Genomic DNA, 13708 nt, shown 5'->3' with positions numbered 1-13708 from the left:
CTTGTATTCCTTTTGCAGACTGAAAAGTCAAAACCTATTTTTCCAGCGATGTCATGACATCTATTGTAAATATTGAAATGATTATACGGGGACTCTGCTGTTGAAGGAGCTGTAGAACAAGTTTGTTTACCTCGCTAAGAAAATGTGTACGGTTTGACAGATACTGTCAGGACACTACATGGACAAGTGTATTTCTTTATTATTATTTATTATATTTTTAAAAAGGAGTCAATTCTGTCCCCAGTCATGATCATGAGCTATAATCACCGCTAGTGTATTTTCATTTTTCAACATATAAACTCAATCTTTACACGTAATGACAGGCTTCTAAGTCATCCACCTATGTGTAAACAGTCTGCAAAGACTGTTGAGTGGAAACTGCTCCACTGAGGAGATGACCTATGAGCCTTGGCAAATAAACCTTTCCATGTATTTATTTGTGTTGACTTTGTTTGTACTGCAGGCATGCCTACTGCCAGTCAAGCATGCCATTGCCCACGCAGTAACCTATGTACCGAAACACAATCATAGAGGAAAATAGTTTTAATAGACGCTTGGTACTTCTTTCCCTCACAATGGCCATTGCCCGAGTGCGTGTCTGCCATTCTGTGGGCATCTAACATAATTACAGGGCTTTGTAGGTTTGTAAAGGAGTATTGGGGCTAGATAAAGCCATCATTACAGTACACATACACTGTCGAGACACAACCCCAGCACTGGGACAAAGCAATCACTACAACTGTATTATCTTTCCTGTACAAGTCTATAATTAGTTTTCCCCCTTGTTACAAAGTAGGCATATGTTTCATGGAAGAATGAAAAGAAACAGATTACTTCAAACCTTAACCCTGTCCCATTTCTCTGAGATAGTTTTATAGCAGGCAAAGATAAGAGGAGAGCTACAGGGAGGGACTGTATAATGTGTCTCGGTATCAGGGAGCATGAGGGGAGTTCAGAAGCAGAGTGGAATGAGGAGCCCGGGGCTTATGTCTTCAAATCACAGCTTTCCCAAGCACTGTCTCTGCTTTGTAACAGTTAAGATGTTAGAGGGACGGGAATTAGTTTTGACGGTGTACATTTATAGATGCTCTTATGGTATGCGTGTGTTCATTACACAAACCCAATAATAATATCAATAACACAAACTTACTATATCATCTCTAGTGGCCACTGTCCAATATGGAGAAATTAGTTTACAATACACTTCCCCTCTCATATCTGGAAGGTATTTTAGAAGTGAAGGGGTTTATACTGGCATCCATAAAACATAAAGGGGTCACATTTAATTGCAAGGGGGAGAGGAGATGAGACAAGACTAATTATCTTTATAGCCTGACGGCAATATTTTATTTGACTTCAGCACTGGGTCCTTTGCTATGTTGGCCAGTGGGCAGTGGACATGAGAAGATTTACTCCTCGGGGTGCAGCTGAGCAGGTTTCCGTGGCAGCTATGATTCCCCATCAACTGCCAAAATGACAACTGTAATATACAGATGTGATGTATTAATTTTTCATTCATCCGTTCTCCCGGGCCAAATTCAAAAAGGTAACCGCTCTACTATAATTCCACATACACATATTTCTGTATTTTAGTCTAATGCAGCTCTAACACTAAGAAAATGGCTGAGACAATAAGGCAGTCAGGGGGAAGACGAGGCTGTAACAGTGAGAAGATAGGAGAGGGAAAGAAAAATACAGAAAAATAAATTGAAACACCCAAGAACAGAGAAGAGGGAGGGAGAGTGGTGCCATGGGAGCGGAGAGAGGCTAGTGCCATACTATTGAGCGCCTGGAAGAGCACGGTCTGATTTCTTCCCTTTCTGCTTTTTTCCTTTCAAAGAGCACTTGAAAGCTCTTCTGAGGTATCGAGCAGGTGGGAGTGTATGGCGAAGCGGACTGGGGCCCGAGAATGGGCAGGGCTGGATAAAGCAGCTCCCTCTTTTTCCATCCAAAGCACAGAAGTGGAGGACTCAGAGGTCCAAAGGCCCAGTGGCCCAGAGCTCCAGCCAAGCGTCTCTGAGGAGCCTTCAGCCGGGCAGAGGTGGAAATTGGAGGCGTGAGGCTCGGCACCCAGGATGAAGGCTAACTACAAACGCTGCCTAGAATGTATACACGCTTGGTAAAGGGAGAGTAACATATATCAGTGCCTTGGCTTTAATATTTCTTTGTACAAAAACAGCAAAAAAAAATGTCACACTGTCATTCCCAGTAGTTTTACACCACCTGTTCTATACCTGTACCATCCAGTTCAATTAGGCAAGTCTACAACAACTCTTATTATACTCAATGTATCACTTCAATACCGTTTTTATACTCAACAGTCACTTAAGATAATAGCATATATTATTAAAATACCAGAACTAAGAGAATAGATTGCAATATATGAATATTTTATATGTAAATATATAGTTCTATATATTATAACCCACGTAATATTAATAAACGTCTTTAATTTGAGTCGTTACGACACTGATGTTTTTATTCAGACCTGCATAACACTGCTGAAATAAAGTAAGCTAGAAGGCCGTATTGACTCAATCCAGAAGTTTGCACTTTAATATAATTGATCAAAACAGCAGCCACCCTTTGAACGCTCGGCCCTCTGGGACCAACTTCAAACAGTATCAATTATACAAATCGGCTCGGAGGACTGGAGTCGATTCCCTATCAATAAAGTATTCAGCTGCAATCACCAGGAGATTAGAGGAGAGATGAGCCAAGTGCAAACCCACAGGACTGCCTAAATCTACTTCATGGTGGATGCTCCAGTAAACTAAGTAGCTTCAGATGATCAAACAGGAGGTATTCCAATCAAACAGTACATAGAGCTACAGTAGCAGGAGCCGGTAATACAGTGTTAACCTCTGGAGAACTGCTTAAAAGCATGGACTGAAAATGTGAACTGAGATGTGGCACTATAGTTTAGTCTGCTCACACTGTATATATTGTTGTGCTACAACCAGGCTTCAATGTTCTACACAACCTGGAAGAATAGGATAATCAAAGTGAGACACAACAGAAGTACCAAGAAAATCATCCTGGTTCAAGCAAAGTCAGTATAAGTCATTATCAATAATGAAGAGATAATGATGGTAGTTGCTCTAATCAATAAATAAATAGAAACATCTATATAAGGGTATTTACTCTCAACAGTTAACAGGTTAATCCTGTGTGTATTCTTGTTTTCTCAGAGAAGACTGAAAGGTTTTGCAACCCTGTCTTTCTAGACAATGTCCCTGTTCTTAGGTCCCAAAATCTCCCTTTGTATGTCATGTCACCCTATGTGGGGTCCGAACCATAAAGCTGAGACCCTCTTCCTTAGCTCTTTCCTCTTTACAGAACATATTTCACACGGTTGAAGAGAAAATAATGTACAATAATGTAAGAATTTCAATGCAGATATCAATAACTTCAAGTGCACAGCCTTCACCTTTCCTAAAATAACTATTTTAAACTTGTTTGTACCTTAAAGACTTAATAGACTTAACAGTCTGGCCGTGCGCCCTGGACCGCAGGTTTTCTCCTCGTCTCCCAAACAGCGGTTTGACGTGCTCACATCCACCTCTCTCTCTTTCGCTCAACCCAAACACTCCATCCACACACAGCACGCACTCCCTCTGCTGCTGATCTCAGCCCCAAAGTTTACAGGATTATCTCATTTCACTTGTTACCTACAATTAGCATTTGTTTTCTTTCGCTCTGTGTAAGTGATATTGGCTGTGGGTTTAGAGGGGGCAGCGACTTTCTGCATATTTATGTTCTGCTTGTTCAACAGGTGTTTAATCAATTTTTAATTCCATCTCCCTTACAACTTGATTTTGTTGCACGTATGGATAACGAGCAGAGTCGCCGTCGACTGCAGTAAGATACAACCAAAAGTGTGTTTAATTTTCTCCACTTTGGCCTGTCTGCTCTGCTGTCCGCTGTGTGAGTAGGAGCTCAGCCCCACCTTTGTGCAAGCAGGCACCTCACATAGCAGAGGAGAGGAAGAGAGAGGAAAGGCAGAGAGGCTCAAATCCCCGCTTGGTTTCGAGTGGCATCCCTAGTCCGCAGCAAGCTGTGCATTATCGGGTGTATTAACAGCTGAAATTGCATTATTGTAACAATAACAATTATTACATTTTCTAACTTATCGGCTAATAATATATAAGTCACCAATGTATCATGCATCAAAAAACTAAAAACAAACAATAATCCATAACAAGTTCCTATATTCTCACTCCTCTGCATTATATTAAGCCTTTGATTGAGTGCTTCTCTCAGCTGTGCATTTACACACTTGCAAACTTAATTCTGCAGACTTTAGACTGCAGAACCCAAAAAAACTTTTTGTTGAAGTGAATAAGATATTAACTCCACCAAGATGTTTGCAAAGACGTTGTATTTTCATGGCGAAACCAGTGAACATGGAATTGTTTATTTTTGCAGTTGACACGTAGAAATAAAAAGGTATTAATCTTCAGCTCAGGCTTGTTAAACAATTAGAGTAGCTGTTATCATATTGCCTATGGTTGACATGCACTAGACAAACAACAGACAAAAACAAGAATACACACATGTACATGCACACATGCACTCACATACATACATACATACATACATACGCCCACTGCTGCACGGTATCAGCGTTACACTGTATGGATCTATTGACAGAGCCATGCCATATCAATGACACCTTCAATCTTTACAGGCCCTTCTCCCTGAAAGCCTCTGTTGCGACACAATCATTACAAATTGATTGCAAAATAGCTAACAATCATGATTAAATCATTAAATTCTTGTCTACGCTTCAGAGAATGGGGAGAAAATTAACTTCCCACCAACCTCATTTTTTTCCGAACACGAAATAATGATTTTCTGCCAGTCTAATTACAAAGCCAACATCTGATCAAGCCCGCATCCAGAGGGGATTATCACATGCACCAGTATTAGACCTCATTACCAGCCTGAGTGCAGAATTATTACATCTTGTAATTGGATGGTGAGATTTATATACAGATCAGGCCGGTTTCTGTAAGATTGTAATTACAGGCTTCGTTGGTTAGCTACTTATCACTCAGCAGTAGAGTGCAGGAAGTCGGCGCGTGGAAGAGCATTTCATTAATCCCTCACCCTGTCAGGAGGGGGGAAACGCTGTACCTTCCATGTCTGTTTTAGGGACAACATCATCATTCGCACATCAAACAATTTATCACCCCCTCCTTTGCCCCGTACCTGGTCAAAGAAGCCCTCTGTTTCCTGAGCTCTTCAATGAACAATTATGGGAAATTTGTCTGAATGAACCCTCCATTTCTATTGTTGACTAAGCCCCATTTTCTAATTACCTAAGATAAGTATTTTGCCCTCAACAGAGGCATTGTGAAGCACCTTGCTTCAGAATTAGCTGGCTAGGGTTAACAGGCTAAAGACTCATTACATTGCAGCTGTGGAGGAGTGTGTATCTGTGTGTGCATATAGGTATTTGTGAATCCATCTATTTGGCTTCAACCATTTATACAGCCCAGAGACCAAAGCATTTTTCTCTTCTCTCTGTGGGCAAAGGCTGTTCTAGTTGCCTTTAGCTCGTGTAAATTATTGAACACACTTAGTCCTCTTTTTTCTTAAGGAGGCCCTTAATTAATGGACCGGGATACTTGTTAAACACCTCACTTTCCATGGCAGAAATCTGCCAAGTGTGATTAGACAGGACCAGCGTGCTCCAGTTCATCAGCGGAGCAAAAGAGTGAGATAGAGAGGCTTTAGCAGCCATCATCATCATTCCTCATCACAACTTAAGCAATTGCTGCTCTACTTACAAACAGGTCACTCACAATAAACCAAAGTAAATCTGCTCCGACAATGTCAAGTTCTGACACCTTTTACATATGGTAATAAATTGAAAACGGGACTGAGGCAAATCTTGAGGCAAATGAAATGAAAAATGACAGACGGAGAAAAAAAAAAGGAGAAATGTGTGTTGCAACGTGAAGCTGATGAAACACAACTCATTTGCTGTCCGCCATCCTGCAATTCAGCAAGAAACGCCTTGATACGCATGTCAGGGTGACACTGGCGGGGAAGAAAAGAAAGCATCAGCACCTCTTCACAGTTAACACCCATACAACTTACTTTCTCTCTGCATATCACCGAGCCCTCCCCTGTAACAATCAATGCAGGCCTACATTTTATGAGACAAGGAGTTAACTTGTTCAATTATGCCACAGACAGCTCTATTCTTTTGTAACAAGTAATCTGGGTAGTGAAATCAATACTGACAGGCTCACGGCACGCTAGCTAATTTCATATTACCTCCAGCCAATGGCGGAGCAGCTCGTAATGGAGCTGTAGTTCCACTTCATTATAAGAAAGGAGGGGGGGGGGGGATCAATACTAGCACAGACACACACGCGCCCACGTTAACACACACACACACACACACACACACATATATACCGACGCAAGCAAAAAGGTCTGATTTTCCACACATGGACTAACACAAACACATACGGGCAAAGAGGGCAACTCTGCTACTTCAGAGCCCCCAAGGGGCTACACAGAGCTGTCTGATGCAGGGCAGATGGAGTGGGGGGTGGATGGGAGTCCAGGGTTATGACCCCCCCAAAATAAATTACACTTCCAATCGTCAAACACGCGCACACAAACGCTCACAAATGCACACCTCTCTTTTTCAAACTGTCAAGCAATCATGAGGGAAATATCCCCGTTTTTATTCACTGATCTTTCTTTAAGCACACGCACAAACACACACACGATTAACACTTGACTTCTTCACAACAAGGTCATGATCTGATTCAGAGGTTGCACATTGAGAGGGAAAGAGAAAAAGAAGAAGAGAAGGGAAAAAATAAGGGAGAATAACCTTCAGATGGTGAATCAAGTCTTTGACCTCTGCAGCTAATTACAAATTAAACTCCATATCTTCTTTTGTAAAAAAAAAAAAAAAAAGAAATATCTCCATTCTTTTTTCCCATTATTGTTATCACTCTGTAGGATTAACTGGGGACTAAGGGGATGATGTTGTCTAAGCCGATGTCAACTGTACAATTACTCGACTCATCCATCCCTTTCCAAGAAAAATAAGACACTGTAGATTAAGATAAGCTTTCTTGAGAAAGAAAGGGAATGTAAAGCCTTTGACAATTACTAAGTACACATGGCACAAGGTGACGATTGCTCTTGGTAAACAAACTAAATACTCATTAGACCAAACTCTGACATTCCTTTTTTCATAACTTCCTATTATACAATTTGGATTTATTGCACTCATTAATAATCTTTACCAGGTTAGGCTACAAACACCATGACAGGGGCATCATTTAGCTTTAGTAAAGGGCACTCGCAGAATGGACGGCTACGTGAGAACACATCTCAACTGCGTTAGGCGAGAACCCAATTAAATGCATTTTAATCTAAATATCCCTCAATATGCTTTATTGTTCTCCTTTAATTTCCTTGCTACTATTCCATATGGAGCTCCAGTTATCAAGCAGACAGGCTTTATGAGCCAGACAGAGCTGTGCAACACTGGGTCTCATCAGTCCTCAGCCATTAACAGGCTGGCAATGTATCAGCAACAGGGGGCACAGGCCTGTAACGAATGCCTGGCCTTTGGTGGGAATGCATTTAGGACTAAGCTATTCGCTGGAGATATGCAACATTTATTAACAATTATGTGTACACAGCATCCATCACATGCTGAAATGGGTTTGCTTGTAAAAGGTCTTAATTTGCGGATCATTATGATCATTGTTTTCCTTATTAAGACCAAAAGGAATCTGCCAGTTGTTGCTATCCACTACATCAGTGTGGATAACAGATGTATAAGACACACATTGTAAGAAGTACTTGTTCTGCTGCTGCACTGTTGCACAACTTCCTTGTCCAGAAAAATGGCTTTTTTCCTCTGTAATCCTTAGTTTTTCCCTTTTTGGTACCCAAGTGCCCCATTTCTTATTATCTTATTTTATAACAACATTCAAACACTAGAGCTAAAAGGAACACATTATGTTTACTTATATATGTTTTAATTAATTGTTTAGATCACGTCTTAGGTTAAGGACAAGATACATATGGAAAAAAATGATGAATCCCCTTTTACGGGACTAGGTTCATGAGAGTGACACAAAGAAAGACAGAGCAGGAGTTGAGAGATTGAAGATTCCGACTCACTCCCGCCCATTTTCACCTCCCATTATCTGATTAGCCTCCCATTTCTTCCCCATCAGTGCAGTGACCTGGATTTCGGTAGGATAGTGATGGTCAGCCAGGGCGGGGTCTGGTGAGAGGGGCCAAACCATTTGGGGGTGGTGGAACCATAAATCAGCAGCGGGAGAGAAGATAGAGGGGGATTTATAAAGATGTTGTGCTCGGCCAGCCCACTTGTGGACACTGTGATGAATTCACAAGCACATTGCCAAGGCAAACTACTTCATTATACCATGGCCCTGTGGTCATTAATCTCCCTGGGAGGCCAGCATCCTGGGGGATCGCCAGACCAGAGAATTTATTCAGGCCTGGAGGTACCCATTTCATTAGCCATTCAATCTGTTCATTCCCCCTCTCCCTCTCTCCATCCCTCTCTCTGCCTCCACTTTCCATCACCATAGTTTATATTATCTAATGTTCTAATATCTAAAATAGTAGCTACATTTATCTCTGTGTGTTTTAACAAATTACTCATTTCACACAACATTCCCCAAAATGTTAAGTGCATTCAAATACTGTTCTGTTTTTTTCAAACACATGGGTTTAGAAATAGCTCCAGTTTGATTTTGAGCATATTTTTGGTTTGTATAACTACACGTGCATATTTATTAATGAATCCTATTTAATGACCTTAATTTACCGTGATTTGTTTGTTATTGTTGTGAGCACAATATACAACTACTGCGTTTGGTACTCAGGGTCCAATACTTCTAGTTGAGGTGCAATAGATAGAGTTGTGGCACAGTGGAAAAGATTCCCAGAGGTAAACCCTCAACCGGCTACTTCAGTCCTGTAATGGTGTCATTACTAGGGGCAAGTGCTGCTGGCCCAACATGTTATGGGAGGGCCAACATCCAGTGATTACTTATTAATGTTAGGACTCCTTATTCCACACACATAAAGAAAACAAATATGCTATCCGTTCTGTCTATTACTGTGATCAAATAGATGCACCTGGACACAGAAACACAGCTGCACACACACGCACACATAGGTGCGTGTGCACAAACACACATGCTTCAAGGTGAATCAGGGCTGCCAGTGTCCTTGTGAATGCTCGAGGATATCGATATTTATCTTCAGCCAGGGCTTGCTAAACAACTCAGGTTAGTTGAAGTGGCATTATGTGAAACTGCCAATTGGTAACACTGTGTCAGACATAACCGCAAACAGTTATGCATATTATTCTTGTCTGACACACACAGGCACTGTCTCGCTATCTCTCACACACAGCCCAGGAAACATTCACATTACATACATCACAGTGGCTTCCTCCCATGTTGTGAGGCCTGTAATACCACCATGTCAGCCAAGCACACTATCACCGTCGGTCTGTTATCATGTGATCAGAACTTGCATCTAAAAATGTAAGGAAGGCTTCATCTCTCTATGTTCCCTTTGCTCCTCTCCCTAAAGGATTTAACCATATATATGTGGAATAATTTCATCAACCAAGCTGTGTCCCGGTGGACCCCTTCCACTTTAAACACTTAACGGGTTAAATAAATAATGATGGCTTGCACACTGTGTGTGTGTTAACGTTAACGGCACCAGCCACTAGCCCCGGGTCCCACAGCAGCAGGAGTCCTTAAAGCGAATAATTTGCTTCCGCTCAGGCCGCCACACTGTAGCCATTCGCCAAGCAGATTATGGGCCTTTAAGTAGCAGCCAGGCCTGAAATGTGACTCTAGGGCTCACGGGCTGTCGGGGAGGAGGCAAGACTCTTTAGAGAGAAACGGTGAGACAGGAACGGAGAGGGATGGGGAGTGACAAATAGGAGAAAATCTATAAATATGAACGTAAGAGAAAGAGGTGGTGGGGGCACTTAAAGAGATAAACACAGCCACATAGAGCAAGCTCCATATTTAGGTGAATGGAACAGGTATATAGGAAGCTAAAAACAATCTTAACCAATTACACACAAATTGGATAACTTCCAGGAAACAAGACCGCTAGCTTTAACTTAAGAAAAACATTGTTTGTACCATGTTAAACGGTAATGCTGCATACAATTCCTCAATGACGGAAGGCTCTTTTCTCTGACGCAGTGGCAAGACAAAGAAAGGCTCTCTGCCACCTGTTGCTAGGTAAGATTTAAAAAAAGACAATCAACCATATATCAACCAACAGGTTTTGACATACGTTGTGCATCAATTCCATACTTGTAGGTGTGTTAAGCAGCTATCAGATGTCCATAAAGTTGTGATTAGTGTGCAGTGCGTACTACAAGCAACCGTGATCAGAATATGTAATGGGGGCCCAGCATGAATGACAGGAATGACACCGTAAGACATGTTGCTTACCTGGATGACAAGTTGCAGGTTTGAGTTCACCAAAACTAAAGTAAGCACCTGTTGCCTCTTCATCAGCTCACTGTGGCTCCTCCCTCTTTTACCATTAAATCCTTAACAAGGCAAAATAAACAAGAATTACACACATGTATTGAACTCAATTCAGTGTGACAAAGTGGGTATTCCAATTGATTAATATTCACATTGTACTACTATTTGCATTAAATATAAATGACTAAATCTCAGAATTTGTTCTACATGTAGGTGTAGGATCTATAAAAATAGAAATTAATAAAAAGCCTCAATAAAGTATTTATGGCTTTTAAAATGATGACCTCCCATGACTTTATTGTTTACTACACATTGCTAGTTATTGCTAGTTTATGCATAACCCCCCACGACCCCAAATTCATCCTATTCACTGTGGTTTGCCAATGTATCACCATCCAGAGCTACCTTACTATTACACCACTTTTATATTTCACTTCTATAGTACCGTCCCATCACTTCCATCACTTTAGAATAATTAAACAGTGTATAAAGATGCAAAACATATTATCAATACTACAACAGAATAAGACCAAAACAATGATGTGCTACTAGGAGCAAAACAAGTGTATTGAGATGCACAACACTGTCCTATACTGATCAAATAGGTTGATAAACTGCCTTTGTGTGTGGTGTCATCTGTGTGTGATAATGTCTTTTCAGAGCCGCGTCCTGGGTTTGGAGCTTACGATGATAACCCCATTAAGATATCAGGCTTTAATTCAAACAGCTTTTCTGATAAAAAACAAAAAAAACAATCAATAGCATCTTTCCTTAAACCTTTTTTTCTTCGTTTTTCTTTGTAAGCTTAGCACGTTTCGACTCAACTTTACATCTGTGATTTCACTCAACCAGGCTCCAGTAAAAACCCTGAAGAAAGCAAGCTGACACCATCATTTGATCTATCAGGCCATCTCCTCACTGTAGAGGGGACAGAAACATCAAATCCCCCTGAAATGACATCTGAACGTCAATACATGGTCCCCGCCCCTTCAATGTGACAGTAAAAGCCATATTGATTTCCACCCAGATTGAGGATACTACTGGGAGCAATTTAAACATACAAGCTGAAGTGTCCCGGACCAATCATGAGTGATGTCTTCCAACATGTATAATCACGCTGGCACCATGTATTTTGGAGGAGCAGGAGTTTGGATCATGGATATTTAAAGGATTGGAAAGACCTTGATAGAATTATCAAGTGCAAATTCCCAAACTTTGCTGGGTAGATATACCGCCTCTCAGATGCAACATTTTCTTTCACTGCATATTGAATTTTAAAGCAACATATTGGCTCTACTTAGATAACTTATGGACATTGTATTTCACATTTAATGAGCTAAATGGCCCATTATTTTGAAACAAACTGTTGTAGCCATGTACAGTGGCTTTTGAATTGAGTTTGCTGGTAAATATTCCAAGTCATAGTTAGCATTCATGTACTGAAGTGCAGGCAAGCTTGCTAAACTAAACCTAGCTAGCCTGGCTAAAAACACCAGTTTGTGTAGCATTAGTGTACTAATGTGCAAGCTAGTTAGCTAAACTAAACCTAGCTATCCTGGCTAAAAACAACAGTTTGTGTAGCATTAGTGTACTAATGTGCAAGCTAGTTAGCTAAACTAAACCTAGCTATCCTGGCAAAAAACAACAGTTTGTGTAGCATTAGTGTACTAATGTGCAGGCTAGTTAGCTAAACTAAACCTAGCTATCCTGGCTAAAAACAACAGTTTGTGTAGCATTAGTGTACTAATGTGCAGGCTAGTTAGCTAAACTAAACCTAGCTATCCTGGCTAAAAAAAAAAAAAAAACAGTTTGTGTAGCAAGTAATTAGGAGACACAATGTAGTTACGTTTTTTTTGGTGTGGTAGTTAGCAAGCTAAGTAAATAATATCACTGCTAAAAATAGCAGGTCAAAATTGCATCTTACTGAAGTACAAATGGCAGCCGTGCAGTTTCAGTCTTCTTCCGTTGAAACTTGAAGTTCAAGCGCTACGAACGTTGCGCATGCGTTCATTAAGATACCGAAGTAGGACATCCTGTATTCGTCCTCCGCGTGCGATCTAATGGGGAGCTGGAACTATATTTTGTATTATACTGTATAAGCAGTAGGCCTGGACTATAAATAAAAGTTCTGGTTTGACATCCATAATCTAAAAATAAATGGAATTGAATTGGAAGCTATACAATTTAGGATAATAATTATTATTATTAGTGTTGTTGTTATTATTATTATTATTATTATTATTATTATTATTATTATTATTATTATTATTATTATTATAGATTATAATAGAGTAGAATAGAAAGCATTATAATTATTATTATTAATTATTATTAATAATAATAATAATAATAATACTTATTATTATTTATTCCATTCTATAATGATAATAATACATTATTTTTATTTCATTATATTTTATAAATATTATATTTTTTTATGTTATACTAAGATTTGATCATTTTCATCTTTCTTTCAATCAGTGATTCCTATAGACTATAAATTGCATTAATAGCCTGTATCAGCGCATACTAATTATGGGTGAAGGTGTTACTCACATACTCACACATTCTACTCTACTATCCAGCTTGTGTCTCCTTCTGCCTTTGAGGTTATTGCTAGCAACATTTTAACCATCATTCATGACCGTCATATTTACACTTCCAACACAGATGCACCCAGGCACCTACAGATGTGCAAGCAAATACATGCACACATACACACCCATTCAGTTCACCCAGATCTTCTTTCCCCCAGCTGTGAAGCTGCGCTGAGGCCATGTATCCTGATGGCACTGATGATGCTTCATGCAGGCCTCAGGCCTCTGAAGGTTAACTCCCTGACCTCTGTGGTCTCCTGGCTGAGGGCTGCTCTGATAGATAGGTTAGACCTGCTCACAGATGGAGAGGTGGTCCTATATAACTCAACAGAGAGAGCGGGCAACACTATGATCCAGCTACTGTTTCATAAAGGATGGAGCTCAGAATGTATGTATTTATAAAAACAGCTCCTGTTTAGCTGTTTTAGCACCATGCTAGTGACACTCATCTGTTTTTTAGCTGTCTCTTAAGATTCTTCTGCTTTTAGCTTTATTGCATTATTTTTATTTTGTATGATACACATTTACATTTACAGCCCATGGTTGTGCACAATATATGCATAC

The 13708-nt window shown here is 40.2% G+C and overlaps 1 long non-coding RNA gene across 3 annotated transcripts in view; it reads right to left on the bottom strand.

The window, feature by feature from the left end:
• Positions 1-12591, bottom strand: part of LOC115006216 (uncharacterized) — a 214178-nt gene extending 201587 nt beyond the window's left edge. For all 3 annotated transcript variants that reach the window (XR_003832043.1, XR_003832042.1, XR_003832044.1), the window contains exons 1-2: positions 12472-12591; positions 10509-10609 (exon numbers count right to left, since the gene is read on the bottom strand). This is a non-coding gene — a long non-coding RNA (uncharacterized LOC115006216). The remainder of the gene's footprint in view (positions 1-10508; positions 10610-12471) is intronic.
• Between the last annotated feature and the right edge of the window lie 1117 nt (positions 12592-13708).

Source organism: Cottoperca gobio, chromosome 3 (assembly GCF_900634415.1).
Source record: "Cottoperca gobio chromosome 3, fCotGob3.1, whole genome shotgun sequence".
Taxonomy (NCBI): domain Eukaryota; kingdom Metazoa; phylum Chordata; class Actinopteri; order Perciformes; family Bovichtidae; genus Cottoperca; species Cottoperca gobio.
Note: the sequence above shows the minus strand (reverse complement) of the source record. Positions and strands in the feature narration are given on the sequence as shown.